The sequence below is a fragment of the Anser anser genome (assembly GCF_964211835.1).
Source record: "Anser anser genome assembly, contig: HAP1_SCAFFOLD_273, whole genome shotgun sequence".
Lineage (NCBI taxonomy): Eukaryota > Metazoa > Chordata > Aves > Anseriformes > Anatidae > Anser > Anser anser.
The window spans coordinates 16,017-29,722 of NW_028153847.1; positions in this window are offsets into that span (position 1 = coordinate 16,017).

Here is a 13,706-nt window from a genome sequence, read left to right on the forward strand (position 1 = left end):
TCCCCCAGGGAATTCACGTGTACCCAAAGGCTTCCGCTGAGAGCACTTTTTGATGGCAGAAAGTGGCACCGTCCGTGTTTTTTCGGGTCTAACTCGGGTTCAGCTTCTTGTTGCGGTTAGGGTTATGTTTAGGGTTGTTAGGAAAGAGTGAAGACGCAGAGTCCTGTTGAGTGTGGGGTTGCGTAAAGGCTCCCCCAGGGAGTTCAGGTGTACCCAAAGGCTTCCGCTGAGAGCACTTTTTGATGGCAGAAAGTGGCACCGTGCGTGTTTTTTCGGGTCTAACTCGGGTTCAGCTTCTTGTTGCGGTTAGGGTTCTGTTTAGGGTTGTTAGGAAAGAGTGAAGACGCAGAGTCCTGTTGAGTGTGGGGTTGCGTAAAGGCTCCCCCAGGGAGTTCAGGTGTACCCAAAGGCTTCCGCTGAGAGCACTTTTGGATGGCAGAAAGTGGCACCGTCCGTGTTTTTTGGGGTCTAACTCGGGTTCAGCTTCTTGTTGCGGTTAGGGTTATGTTTAGGGTTGTTAGGAAAGAGTGAAGACGCAGAGTCCTGTTGAGTGTGGGGTTGCGTAAAGGCTCCCCCAGGGAGTTCAGGTGTACCCAAAGGCTTCCGCTGAGAGCACTTTTTGATGGCATAAAGTGGCACCGTACGTGTTTTTTCGGGTCTAACTCGGGTTCAGCTTCTTGTTGCGGTTGGGGTTATGTTTAGGGTTGTTAGGAAAGAGTGAAGACGCAGAGTCCTGTTGAGTGTGGGGTTGCGTAAAGGCTCCCCCAGGGAGTTCAGGTGTACCCAAAGGCTTCCGCTGAGAGCACTTTTTGATGGCAGAAAGTGGCACCGTCCGTGTTTTTTCGGGTCTAACTCGGGTTCAGCTTCTTGTTGCGGTTAGGGTTATGTTTAGGGTTGTTAGGAAAGAGTGAAGACGCAGAGTCCTGTTGAGTGTGGGGTTGCGTAAAGGCTCCCCCAGGGAGTTCAGGTGTACCCAAAGGCTTCCGCTGAGAGCACTTTTTGATGGCAGAAAGTGGCACCGTCCGTGTTTTTTCGGGTCTAACTCGGGTTCAGCTTCTTGTTGCGGTTAGGGTTCTGTTTAGGGTTGTTAGGAAAGAGTGAAGACGCAGAGTCCTGTTGAGTGTGGGGTTGCGTAAAGGCTCCCCCAGGGAGTTCAGGTGTACCCAAAGGCTTCCGCTGAGAGCACTTTTTGATGGCATAAAGTGGCACCGTACGTGTTTTTTCGGGTCTAACTCGGGTTCAGCTTCTTGTTGCGGTTAGGGTTATGTTTAGGGTTGTTAGGAAAGAGTGAAGACGCAGAGTCCTGTTGAGTGTGGGGTTGCGTAAAGGCTCCCCCAGGGAGTTCAGGTGTACCCAAAGGCTTCCGCTGAGAGCACTTTTTGATGGCAGAAAGTGGCACCGTACGTGTTTTTTGGGGTCTAACTCGGGTTCAGCTTCTTGTTGCGGTTAGGGTTATGTTTAGGGTTGTTAGGAAAGAGTGAAGACGCAGAGTCCTGTTGAGTGTGGGGTTGCGTAAAGGCTCCCCCAGGGAGTTCAGGTGTACCCAAAGGCTTCCGCTGAGAGCACTTTTTGATGGCAGAAAGTGGCACCGTACGTGTTTTTTCGGGTCTAACTCGGGTTCAGCTTCTTGTTCCGGTTAGGGTTATGTTTAGGGTTGTTAGGAAAGAGTGAAGACGCAGAGTCCTGTTGAGTGTGGGGTTGCGTAAAGGCTCCCCCAGGGAGTTCAGGTGTACCCAAAGGCTTCCGCTGAGAGCACTTTTTGATGGCAGAAAGTGGCACCGTGCGTGTTTTTTCGGGTCTAACTCGGGTTCAGCTTCTTGTTGCGGTTAGGGTTATGTTTAGGGTTGTTAGGAAAGAGTGAAGACGCAGAGTCCTGTTGAGTGTGGGGTTGCGTAAAGGCTCCCCCAGGGAGTTCAGGTGTACCCAAAGGCTTCCGCTGAGAGCACTTTTTGATGGCAGAAAGTGGCACCGTCCGTGTTTTTTCGGGTCTAACTCGGGTTCAGCTTCTTGTTGCGGTTAGGGTTATGTTTAGGGTTGTTAGGAAAGAGTGAAGACGCAGAGTCCTGTTGAGTGTGGGGTTGCGTAAAGGCTCCCCCAGGGAGTTCAGGTGTACCCAAAGGCTTCCGCTGAGAGCACTTTTTGATGGCAGAAAGTGGCACCGTACGTGTTTTCTCGGGTCTAACTCGGGTTCAGCTTCTTGTTGCGGTTAGGGTTATGTTTAGGGTTGTTAGGAAAGAGTGAAGACGCAGAGTCCTGTTGAGTGTGGGGTTGCGTAAAGGCTCCCCCAGGGAGTTCAGGTGTACCCAAAGGCTTCCGCTGAGAGCACTTTTTGATGGCATAAAGTGGCACCGTACGTGTTTTTTCGGGTCTAACTCGGGTTCAGCTTCTTGTTGCGGTTGGGGTTATGTTTAGGGTTGTTAGGAAAGAGTGAAGACGCAGAGTCCTGTTGAGTGTGGGGTTGCGTAAAGGCTCCCCCAGGGAGTTCAGGTGTACCCAAAGGCTTCCGCTGAGAGCACTTTTTGATGGCAGAAAGTGGCACCGTCCGTGTTTTTTCGGGTCTAACTCGGGTTCAGCTTCTTGTTCCGGTTAGGGTTCTGTTTAGGGTTGTTAGGAAAGAGTGAAGACGCAGAGTCCTGTTGAGTGTGGGGTTGCGTAAAGGCTCCCCCAGGGAGTTCAGGTGTACCCAAAGGCTTCCGCTGAGAGCACTTTTTGATGGCATAAAGTGGCACCGTCCGTGTTTTTTCGGGTCTAACTCGGGTTCAGCTTCTTGTTGCGGTTAGGGTTATGTTTAGGGTTGTTAGGAAAGAGTGAAGACGCAGAGTCCTGTTGAGTGTGGGGTTGCGTAAAGGCTCCCCCAGGGAGTTCAGGTGTACCCAAAGGCTTCCGCTGAGAGCACTTTTTGATGGCAGAAAGTGGCACCGTACGTGTTTTTTGGGGTCTAACTCGGGTTCAGCTTCTTGTTGCGGTTAGGGTTATGTTTAGGGTTGTTAGGAAAGAGTGAAGACGCAGAGTCCTGTTGAGTGTGGGGTTGCGTAAAGGCTCCCCCAGGGAGTTCAGGTGTACCCAAAGGCTTCCGCTGAGAGCACTTTTTGATGGCAGAAAGTGGCACCGTACGTGTTTTTTCGGGTCTAACTCGGGTTCAGCTCCTTGTTGCGGTTAGGGTTATGTTTAGGGTTGTTAGGAAAGAGTGAAGACGCAGAGTCCTGTTGAGTGTGGGGTTGCGTAAAGGCTCCCCCAGGGAGTTCAGGTGTACCCAAAGGCTTCCGCTGAGAGCACTTTTTGATGGCAGAAAGTGGCACCGTCCGTGTTTTTTCGGGTCTAACTCGGGTTCAGCTTCTTGTTCCGTTTAGGGTTCTGTTTAGGGTTGTTAGGAAAGAGTGAAGACGCAGAGTCCTGTTGAGTGTGGGGTTGCGTAAAGGCTCCCCCAGGGAGTTCAGGTGTACCCAAAGGCTTCCGCTGAGAGCACTTTTTGATGGCAGAAAGTGGCACCGTACGTGTTTTTTCGGGTCTAACTCGGGTTCAGCTTCTTGTTCCGGTTAGGGTTATATTTGGGGTTGTTAGGAAAGAGTGAAGACGCAGAGTCCTGTTGAGTGTGGGGTTGCGTAAAGGCTCCCCCAGGGAGTTCAGGTGTACCCAAAGGCTTCCGCTGAGAGCACTTTTTGATGGCAGAAAGTGGCACCGTACGTGTTTTTTGGGGTCTAACTCGGGTTCAGCTTCTTGTTGCGGTTAGGGTTATGTTTAGGGTTGTTAGGAAAGAGTGAAGACGCAGAGTCCTGTTGAGTGTGGGGTTGCGTAAAGGCTCCCCCAGGGAGTTCAGGTGTACCCAAAGGCTTCCGCTGAGAGCACTTTTTGATGGCAGAAAGTGGCACCGTATGTGTTTTTTCGGGTCTAACTCGGGTTCAGCTTCTTGTTGCGGTTAGGGTTCTGTTTAGGGTTGTTAGGAAAGAGTGAAGATGCAGAGTCCTGTTGAGTGTGGGGTTGCGTAAAGGCTCCCCCAGGGAGTTCAGGTGTACCCAAAGGCTTCCGCTGAGAGCACTTTTTGATGGCAGAAAGTGGCACCGTCCGTGTTTTTTCGGGTCTAACTCGGGTTCAGCTTCTTGTTCCGGTTAGGGTTATGTTTAGGGTTGTTAGGAAAGAGTGAAGACGCAGAGTCCTGTTGAGTGTGGGGTTGCGTAAAGGCTCCCCCAGGGAGTTCAGGTGTACCCAAAGGCTTCCGCTGAGAGCACTTTTTGATGGCAGAAAGTGGCACCGTACGTGTTTTTTCGGGTCTAACTCGGGTTCAGCTTCTTGTTGCGGTTAGGGTTATGTTTAGGGTTGTTAGGAAAGAGTGAAGACGCAGAGTCCTGTTGAGTGTGGGGTTGCGTAAAGGCTCCCCCAGGGAGTTCAGGTGTACCCAAAGGCTTCCGCTGAGAGCACTTTTTGATGGCAGAAAGTGGCACCGTCCGTGTTTTTTCGGGTCTAACTCGGGTTCAGCTTCTTGTTGCGGTTAGGGTTATGTTTAGGGTTGTTAGGAAAGAGTGAAGACGCAGAGTCCTGTTGAGTGTGGGGTTGCGTAAAGGCTCCCCCAGGGAGTTCAGGTGTACCCAAAGGCTTCCGCTGAGAGCACTTTTTGATGGCAGAAAGTGGCACCGTCCGTGTTTTTTCGGGTCTAACTCGGGTTCAGCTTCTTGTTGCGGTTAGGGTTATGTTTAGGGTTGTTAGGAAAGAGTGAAGACGCAGAGTCCTGTTGAGTGTGGGGTTGCGTAAAGGCTCCCCCAGGGAGTTCAGGTGTACCCAAAGGCTTCCGCTGAGAGCACTTTTTGATGGCAGAAAGTGGCACCGTCCGTGTTTTTTCGGGTCTAACTCGGGTTCAGCTTCTTGTTCCGGTTAGGGTTATATTTGGGGTTGTTAGGAAAGAGTGAAGACGCAGAGTCCTGTTGAGTGTGGGGTTGCGTAAAGGCTCCCCCAGGGAGTTCAGGTGTACCCAAAGGCTTCCGCTGAGAGCACTTTTTGATGGCAGAAAGTGGCACCGTCCGTGTTTTTTCGGGTCTAACTCGGGTTCAGCTTCTTGTTGCGGTTAGGGTTCTGTTTAGGGTTGTTAGGAAAGAGTGAAGACGCAGAGTCCTGTTGAGTGTGGGGTTGCGTAAAGGCTCCCCCAGGGAGTTCAGGTGTACCCAAAGGCTTCCGCTGAGAGCACTTTTTGATGGCAGAAAGTGGCACCGTCCGTGTTTTTTCGGGTCTAACTCGGGTTCAGCTTCTTGTTGCGGTTAGGTTTATGTTTAGGGTTGTTAGGAAAGAGTGAAGACGCAGAGTCCTGTTGAGTGTGGGGTTGCGTAAAGGCTCCCCCAGGGAGTTCAGGTGTACCCAAAGGCTTCCGCTGAGAGCACTTTTTGATGGCAGAAAGTGGCACCGTCCGTGTTTTTTCGGGTCTAACTCGGGTTCAGCTTCTTGTTGCGGTTAGGTTTATGTTTAGGGTTGTTAGGAAAGAGTGAAGACGCAGAGTCCTGTTGAGTGTGGGGTTGCGTAAAGGCTCCCCCAGGGAGTTCAGGTGTACCCAAAGGCTTCCGCTGAGAGCACTTTTTGATGGCAGAAAGTGGCACCGTCCGTGTTTTTTCGGGTCTAACTCGGGTTCAGCTTCTTGTTGCGGTTAGGGTTATGTTTAGGGTTGTTAGGAAAGAGTGAAGACGCAGAGTCCTGTTGAGTGTGGGGTTGCGTAAAGGCTCCCCCAGGGAGTTCAGGTGTACCCAAAGGCTTCCGCTGAGAGCACTTTTTGATGGCAGAAAGTGGCACCGTCCGTGTTTTTTCGGGTCTAACTCGGGTTCAGCTTCTTGTTGCGGTTAGGGTTATGTTTAGGGTTGTTAGGAAAGAGTGAAGACGCAGAGTCCTGTTGAGTGTGGGGTTGCGTAAAGGCTCCCCCAGGGAGTTCAGGTGTACCCAAAGGCTTCCGCTGAGAGCACTTTTTGATGGCAGAAAGTGGCACCGTACGTGTTTTTTCGGGTCTAACTCGGGTTCAGCTTCTTGTTGCGGTTAGGGTTCTGTTTAGGGTTGTTAGGAAAGAGTGAAGACGCAGAGTCCTGTTGAGTGTGGGGTTGCGTAAAGGCTCCCCCAGGGAGTTCAGGTGTACCCAAAGGCTTCCGCTGAGAGCACTTTTTGATGGCAGAAAGTGGCACCGTACGTGTTTTTCCGGGTCTAACTCGGGTTCAGCTTCTTGTTGTGGTTAGGGTTATGTTTAGGGTTGTTAGGAAAGAGTGAAGACGCAGAGTCCTGTTGAGTGTGGGGTTGCGTAAAGGCTCCCCCAGGGAGTTCAGGTGTACCCAAAGGCTTCCGCTGAGAGCACTTTTTGATGGCAGAAAGTGGCACCGTCCGTGTTTTTTCGGGTCTAACTCGGGTTCAGCTTCTTGTTGCGGTTAGGGTTATGTTTAGGGTTGTTAGGAAAGAGTGAAGACGCAGAGTCCTGTTGAGTGTGGGGTTGCGTAAAGGCTCCCCCAGGGAGTTCAGGTGTACCCAAAGGCTTCCGCTGAGAGCACTTTTTGATGGCAGAAAGTGGCACCGTACGTGTTTTTTCGGGTCTAACTCGGGTTCAGCTTCTTGTTGCGGTTAGGGTTCTGTTTAGGGTTGTTAGGAAAGAGTGAAGACGCAGAGTCCTGTTGAGTGTGGGGTTGCGTAAAGGCTCCCCCAGGGAGTTCAGGTGTACCCAAAGGCTTCCGCTGAGAGCACTTTTTGATGGCAGAAAGTGGCACCGTACGTGTTTTTTCGGGTCTAACTCGGGTTCAGCTTCTTGTTGCGGTTAGGGTTCTGTTTAGGGTTGTTAGGAAAGAGTGAAGACGCAGAGTCCTGTTGAGTGTGGGGTTGCGTAAAGGCTCCCCCAGGGAGTTCAGGTGTACCCAAAGGCTTCCGCTGAGAGCACTTTTTGATGGCAGAAAGTGGCACCGTACGTGTTTTTTCGGGTCTAACTCGGGTTCAGCTTCTTGTTGCGGTTAGGGTTATGTTTAGGGTTGTTAGGAAAGAGTGAAGACGCAGAGTCCTGTTGAGTGTGGGGTTGCGTAAAGGCTCCCCCAGGGAGTTCAGGTGTACCCAAAGGCTTCCGCTGAGAGCACTTTTTGATGGCAGAAAGTGGCACCGTCCGTGTTTTTTCGGGTCTAACTCGGGTTCAGCTTCTTGTTGCGGTTAGGGTTATGTTTAGGGTTGTTAGGAAAGAGTGAAGACGCAGAGTCCTGTTGAGTGTGGGGTTGCGTAAAGGCTCCCCCAGGGAGTTCAGGTGTACCCAAAGGCTTCCGCTGAGAGCACTTTTTGATGGCAGAAAGTGGCACCGTCCGTGTTTTTTCGGGTCTAACTCGGGTTCAGCTTCTTGTTGCGGTTAGGGTTATGTTTAGGGTTGTTAGGAAAGAGTGAAGACGCAGAGTCCTGTTGAGTGTGGGGTTGCGTAAAGGCTCCCCCAGGGAGTTCAGGTGTACCCAAAGGCTTCCGCTGAGAGCACTTTTTGATGGCAGAAAGTGGCACCGTACGTGTTTTTTCGGGTCTAACTCGGGTTCAGCTTCTTGTTGCGGTTAGGGTTATGTTTAGGGTTGTTAGGAAAGAGTGAAGACGCAGAGTCCTGTTGAGTGTGGGGTTGCGTAAAGGCTCCCCCAGGGAGTTCAGGTGTACCCAAAGGCTTCCGCTGAGAGCACTTTTTGATGGCAGAAAGTGGCACCGTCCGTGTTTTTTCGGGTCTAACTCGGGTTCAGCTTCTTGTTGCGGTTAGGGTTATGTTTAGGGTTGTTAGGAAAGAGTGAAGACGCAGAGTCCTGTTGAGTGTGGGGTTGCGTAAAGGCTCCCCCAGGGAGTTCAGGTGTACCCAAAGGCTTCCGCTGAGAGCACTTTTTGATGGCAGAAAGTGGCACCGTACGTGTTTTTTCGGGTCTAACTCGGGTTCAGCTTCTTGTTGCGGTTAGGGTTCTGTTTAGGGTTGTTAGGAAAGAGTGAAGACGCAGAGTCCTGTTGAGTGTGGGGTTGCGTAAAGGCTCCCCCAGGGAGTTCAGGTGTACCCAAAGGCTTCCGCTGAGAGCACTTTTTGATGGCAGAAAGTGGCACCGTCCGTGTTTTTTCGGGTCTAACTCAGGTTCAGCTTCTTGTTCCGGTTAAGGTTATATTTGGGGTTGTTAGGAAAGAGTGAAGACGCAGAGTCCTGTTGAGTGTGGGGTTGCGTAAAGGCTCCCCCAGGGAGTTCAGGTGTACCCAAAGGCTTCCGCTGAGAGCACTTTTTGATGGCAGAAAGTGGCACCGTCCGTGTTTTTTCGGGTCTAACTCGGGTTCAGCTTCTTGTTGCGGTTAGGGTTATGTTTAGGGTTGTTAGGAAAGAGTGAAGACGCAGAGTCCTGTTGAGTGTGGGGTTGCGTAAAGGCTCCCCCAGGGAGTTCAGGTGTACCCAAAGGCTTCCGCTGAGAGCACTTTTTGATGGCAGAAAGTGGCACCGTACGTGTTTTTTCGGGTCTAACTCGGTTTCAGCTTCTTTTTGCGGTTAGGGTTATGTTTAGGGTTGTTAGGAAAGAGTGAAGACGCAGAGTCCTGTTGAGTGTGGGGTTGCGTAAAGGCTCCCCCAGGGAGTTCAGGTGTACCCAAAGGCTTCCGCTGAGAGCACTTTTTGATGGCAGAAAGTGGCACCGTCCGTGTTTTTTCGGGTCTAACTCGGGTTCAGCTTCTTGTTGCGGTTAGGGTTCTGTTTAGGGTTGTTAGGAAAGAGTGAAGACGCAGAGTCCTGTTGAGTGTGGGGTTGCGTAAAGGCTCCCCCAGGGAGTTCAGGTGTACCCAAAGGCTTCCGCTGAGAGCACTTTTTGATGGCAGAAAGTGGCACCGTCCGTGTTTTTTCGGGTCTAACTCGGGTTCAGCTTCTTGTTGGGGTTAGGGTTCTGTTTAGGGTTGTTAGGAAAGAGTGAAGACGCAGAGTCCTGTTGAGTGTGGGGTTGCGTAAAGGCTCCCCCAGGGAGTTCAGGTGTACCCAAAGGCTTCCGCTGAGAGCACTTTTTGATGGCAGAAAGTGGCACCGTCCGTGTTTTTTCGGGTCTAACTCGGGTTCAGCTTCTTGTTGCGGTTAGGGTTCTGTTTAGGGTTGTTAGGAAAGAGTGAAGACGCAGAGTCCTGTTGAGTGTGGGGTTGCGTAAAGGCTCCCCCAGGGAGTTCAGGTGTACCCAAAGGCTTCCGCTGAGAGCACTTTTTGATGGCAGAAAGTGGCACCGTCCGTGTTTTTTCGGGTCTAACTCGGGTTCAGCTTCTTGTTGCGGTTAGGGTTCTGTTTAGGGTTGTTAGGAAAGAGTGAAGACGCAGAGTCCTGTTGAGTGTGGGGTTGCGTAAAGGCTCCCCCAGGGAGTTCAGGTGTACCCAAAGGCTTCCGCTGAGAGCACTTTTTGATGGCAGAAAGTGGCACCGTACGTGTTTTTTCGGGTCTAACTCGGTTTCAGCTTCTTTTTGCGGTTAGGGTTATGTTTAGGGTTGTTAGGAAAGAGTGAAGACGCAGAGTCCTGTTGAGTGTGGGGTTGCGTAAAGGCTCCCCCAGGGAGTTCAGGTGTACCCAAAGGCTTCCGCTGAGAGCACTTTTTGATGGCAGAAAGTGGCACCGTACGTGTTTTTTCGGGTCTAACTCGGGTTCAACTTCTTGTTCCGGTTAGGGTTATGTTTAGGGTTGTTAGGAAAGAGTGAAGACGCAGAGTCCTGTTGAGTGTGGGGTTGCGTAAAGGCTCCCCCAGGGAGTTCAGGTGTACCCAAAGGCTTCCGCTGAGAGCACTTTTTGATGGCAGAAAGTGGCACCGTCCGTGTTTTTTCGGGTCTAACTCGGGTTCAGCTTCTTGTTGCGGTTAGGGTTCTGTTTAGGGTTGTTAGGAAAGAGTGAAGACGCAGAGTCCTGTTGAGTGTGGGGTTGCGTAAAGGCTCCCCCAGGGAGTTCAGGTGTACCCAAAGGCTTCCGCTGAGAGCACTTTTTGATGGCAGAAAGTGGCACCGTACGTGTTTTTTCGGGTCTAACTCGGGTTCAGCTTCTTGTTGCGGTTAGGGTTATGTTTAGGGTTGTTAGGAAAGAGTGAAGACGCAGAGTCCTGTTGAGTGTGGGGTTGCGTAAAGGCTCCCCCAGGGAGTTCAGGTGTACCCAAAGGCTTCCGCTGAGAGCACTTTTTGATGGCAGAAAGTGGCACCGTCCGTGTTTTTTCGGGTCTAACTCGGGTTCAGCTTCTTGTTGCGGTTAGGGTTATGTTTAGGGTTGTTAGGAAAGAGTGAAGACGCAGAGTCCTGTTGAGTGTGGGGTTGCGTAAAGGCTCCCCCAGGGAGTTCAGGTGTACCCAAAGGCTTCCGCTGAGAGCACTTTTTGATGGCAGAAAGTGGCACCGTCCGTGTTTTTTCGGGTCTAACTCGGGTTCAGCTTCTTGTTGCGGTTAGGGTTATGTTTAGGGTTGTTAGGAAAGAGTGAAGACGCAGAGTCCTGTTGAGTGTGGGGTTGCGTAAAGGCTCCCCCAGGGAGTTCAGGTGTACCCAAAGGCTTCCGCTGAGAGCACTTTTTGATGGCAGAAAGTGGCACCGTCCGTGTTTTTTCGGGTCTAACTCAGGTTCAGCTTCTTGTTCCGGTTAAGGTTATATTTGGGGTTGTTAGGAAAGAGTGAAGACGCAGAGTCCTGTTGAGTGTGGGGTTGCGTAAAGGCTCCCCCAGGGAGTTCAGGTGTACCCAAAGGCTTCCGCTGAGAGCACTTTTTGATGGCAGAAAGTGGCACCGTCCGTGTTTTTTCGGGTCTAACTCGGGTTCAGCTTCTTGTTGCGGTTAGGGTTATGTTTAGGGTTGTTAGGAAAGAGTGAAGACGCAGAGTCCTGTTGAGTGTGGGGTTGCGTAAAGGCTCCCCCAGGGAGTTCAGGTGTACCCAAAGGCTTCCGCTGAGAGCACTTTTTGATGGCAGAAAGTGGCACCGTACGTGTTTTTTCGGGTCTAACTCGGGTTCAGCTTCTTGTTGCGGTTAGGGTTATGTTTAGGGTTGTTAGGAAAGAGTGAAGACGCAGAGTCCTGTTGAGTGTGGGGTTGCGTAAAGGCTCCCCCAGGGAGTTCAGGTGTACCCAAAGGCTTCCGCTGAGAGCACTTTTTGATGGCAGAAAGTGGCACCGTCCGTGTTTTTTCGGGTCTAACTCGGGTTCAGCTTCTTGTTGGGGTTAGGGTTATATTTAGGGTTGTTAGGAAAGAGTGAAGACGCAGAGTCCTGTTGAGTGTGGGGTTGCGTAAAGGCTCCCCCAGGGAGTTCAGGTGTACCCAAAGGCTTCCGCTGAGAGCACTTTTTGATGGCAGAAAGTGGCACCGTACGTGTTTTTTCGGGTCTAACTCAGGTTCAGCTTCTTGTTCCGGTTAGGGTTATGTTTAGGGTTGTTAGGAAAGAGTGAAGACGCAGAGTCCTGTTGAGTGTGGGGTTGCGTAAAGGCTCCCCCAGGGAGTTCAGGTGTACCCAAAGGCTTCCGCTGAGAGCACTTTTTGATGGCAGAAAGTGGCACCGTCCGTGTTTTTTCGGGTCTAACTCGGGTTCAGCTTCTTGTTGCGGTTAGGGTTCTGTTTAGGGTTGTTAGGAAAGAGTGAAGACGCAGAGTCCTGTTGAGTGTGGGGTTGCGTAAAGGCTCCCCCAGGGAGTTCAGGTGTACCCAAAGGCTTCCGCTGAGAGCACTTTTTGATGGCAGAAAGTGGCACCGTACGTGTTTTTTCGGGTCTAACTCGGGTTCAGCTTCTTGTTGCGGTTAGGGTTATGTTTAGGGTTGTTAGGAAAGAGTGAAGACGCAGAGTCCTGTTGAGTGTGGGGTTGCGTAAAGGCTCCCCCAGGGAGTTCAGGTGTACCCAAAGGCTTCCGCTGAGAGCACTTTTTGATGGCAGAAAGTGGCACCGTCCGTGTTTTTTCGGGTCTAACTCGGGTTCAGCTTCTTGTTGCGGTTAGGGTTATGTTTAGGGTTGTTAGGAAAGAGTGAAGACGCAGAGTCCTGTTGAGTGTGGGGTTGCGTAAAGGCTCCCCCAGGGAGTTCAGGTGTACCCAAAGGCTTCCACTGAGAGCACTTTTTGATGGCAGAAAGTGGCACCGTCCGTGTTTTTTCGGGTCTAACTCGGGTTCAGCTTCTTGTTGCGGTTAGGGTTCTGTTTAGGGTTGTTAGGAAAGAGTGAAGACGCAGAGTCCTGTTGAGTGTGGGGTTGCGTAAAGGCTCCCCCAGGGAGTTCAGGTGTACCCAAAGGCTTCCGCTGAGAGCACTTTTTGATGGCAGAAAGTGGCACCGTACGTGTTTTTTCGGGTCTAACTCGGGTTCAGCTTCTTGTTCCGGTTAGGGTTCTGTTTAGGGTTGTTAGGAAAGAGTGAAGACGCAGAGTCCTGTTGAGTGTGGGGTTGCGTAAAGGCTCCCCCAGGGAGTTCAGGTGTACCCAAAGGCTTCCGCTGAGAGCACTTTTGATGGCAGAAAGTGGCACCGTACGTGTTTTTTCGGGTCTAACTCGGGTTCAGCTTCTTGTTGCGGTTAGGGTTATGTTTAGGGTTGTTAGGAAAGAGTGAAGACGCAGAGTCCTGTTGAGTGTGGGGTTGCGTAAAGGCTCCCCCAGGGAGTTCAGGTGTACCCAAAGGCTTCCGCTGAGAGCACTTTTTGATGGCAGAAAGTGGCACCGTCCGTGTTTTTTCGGGTCTAACTCGGGTTCAGCTTCTTGTTGCGGTTAGGGTTCTGTTTAGGGTTGTTAGGAAAGAGTGAAGACGCAGAGTCCTGTTGAGTGTGGGGTTGCGTAAAGGCTCCCCCAGGGAGTTCAGGTGTACCCAAAGGCTTCCGCTGAGAGCACTTTTGATGGCAGAAAGTGGCACCGTACGTGTTTTTTCGGGTCTAACTCGGTTTCAGCTTCTTGTTCCGGTTAGGGTTATGTTTAGGGTTGTTAGGAAAGAGTGAAGACGCAGAGTCCTGTTGAGTGTGGGGTTGCGTAAAGGCTCCCCCAGGGAGTTCAGGTGTACCCAAAGGCTTCCGCTGAGAGCACTTTTTGATTGCAGAAAGTGGCACCGTACGTGTTTTTTCGGGTCTAACTCGGGTTCAGCTTCTTGTTGCGGTTAGGGTTCTGTTTAGGGTTGTTAGGAAAGAGTGAAGACGCAGAGTCCTGTTGAGTGTGGGGTTGCGTAAAGGCTCCCCCAGGGAGTTCAGGTGTACCCAAAGGCTTCCGCTGAGAGCACTTTTTGATGGCAGAAAGTGGCACCGTACGTGTTTTTTCGGGTCTAACTCGGGTTCAGCTTCTTGTTCCGGTTAGGGTTATGTTTAGGGTTGTTTGGAAAGAGTGAAGACGCAGAGTCCTGTTGAGTGTGGGGTTGCGTAAAGGCTCCCCCAGGGAGTTCAGGTGTACCCAAAGGCTTCCGCTGAGAGCACTTTTTGATGGCAGAAAGTGGCACCGTACGTGTTTTTTCGGGTCTAACTCGGGTTCAGCTTCTTGTTCCGGTTAGGGTTATGTTTAGGGTTGTTTGGAAAGAGTGAAGACGCAGAGTCCTGTTGAGTGTGGGGTTGCGTAAAGGCTCCCCCAGGGAGTTCAGGTGTACCCAAAAGCTTTCGCTGAGAGCACTTTTTGATGGCAGAAAGTGGCACCGTACGTGTTTTTTCGGGTCTAACTCGGGTTCAGCTCCTTGTTGCGGTTAGGGTTCTGTTTAGGGTTGTTAGGAAAGAGTGAAGACGCAGAGTCCTGTTGAGTGTGGGGTTGCGTAAAGGCTCCCCCAGGGAGTTCAGGTGTACCCAAA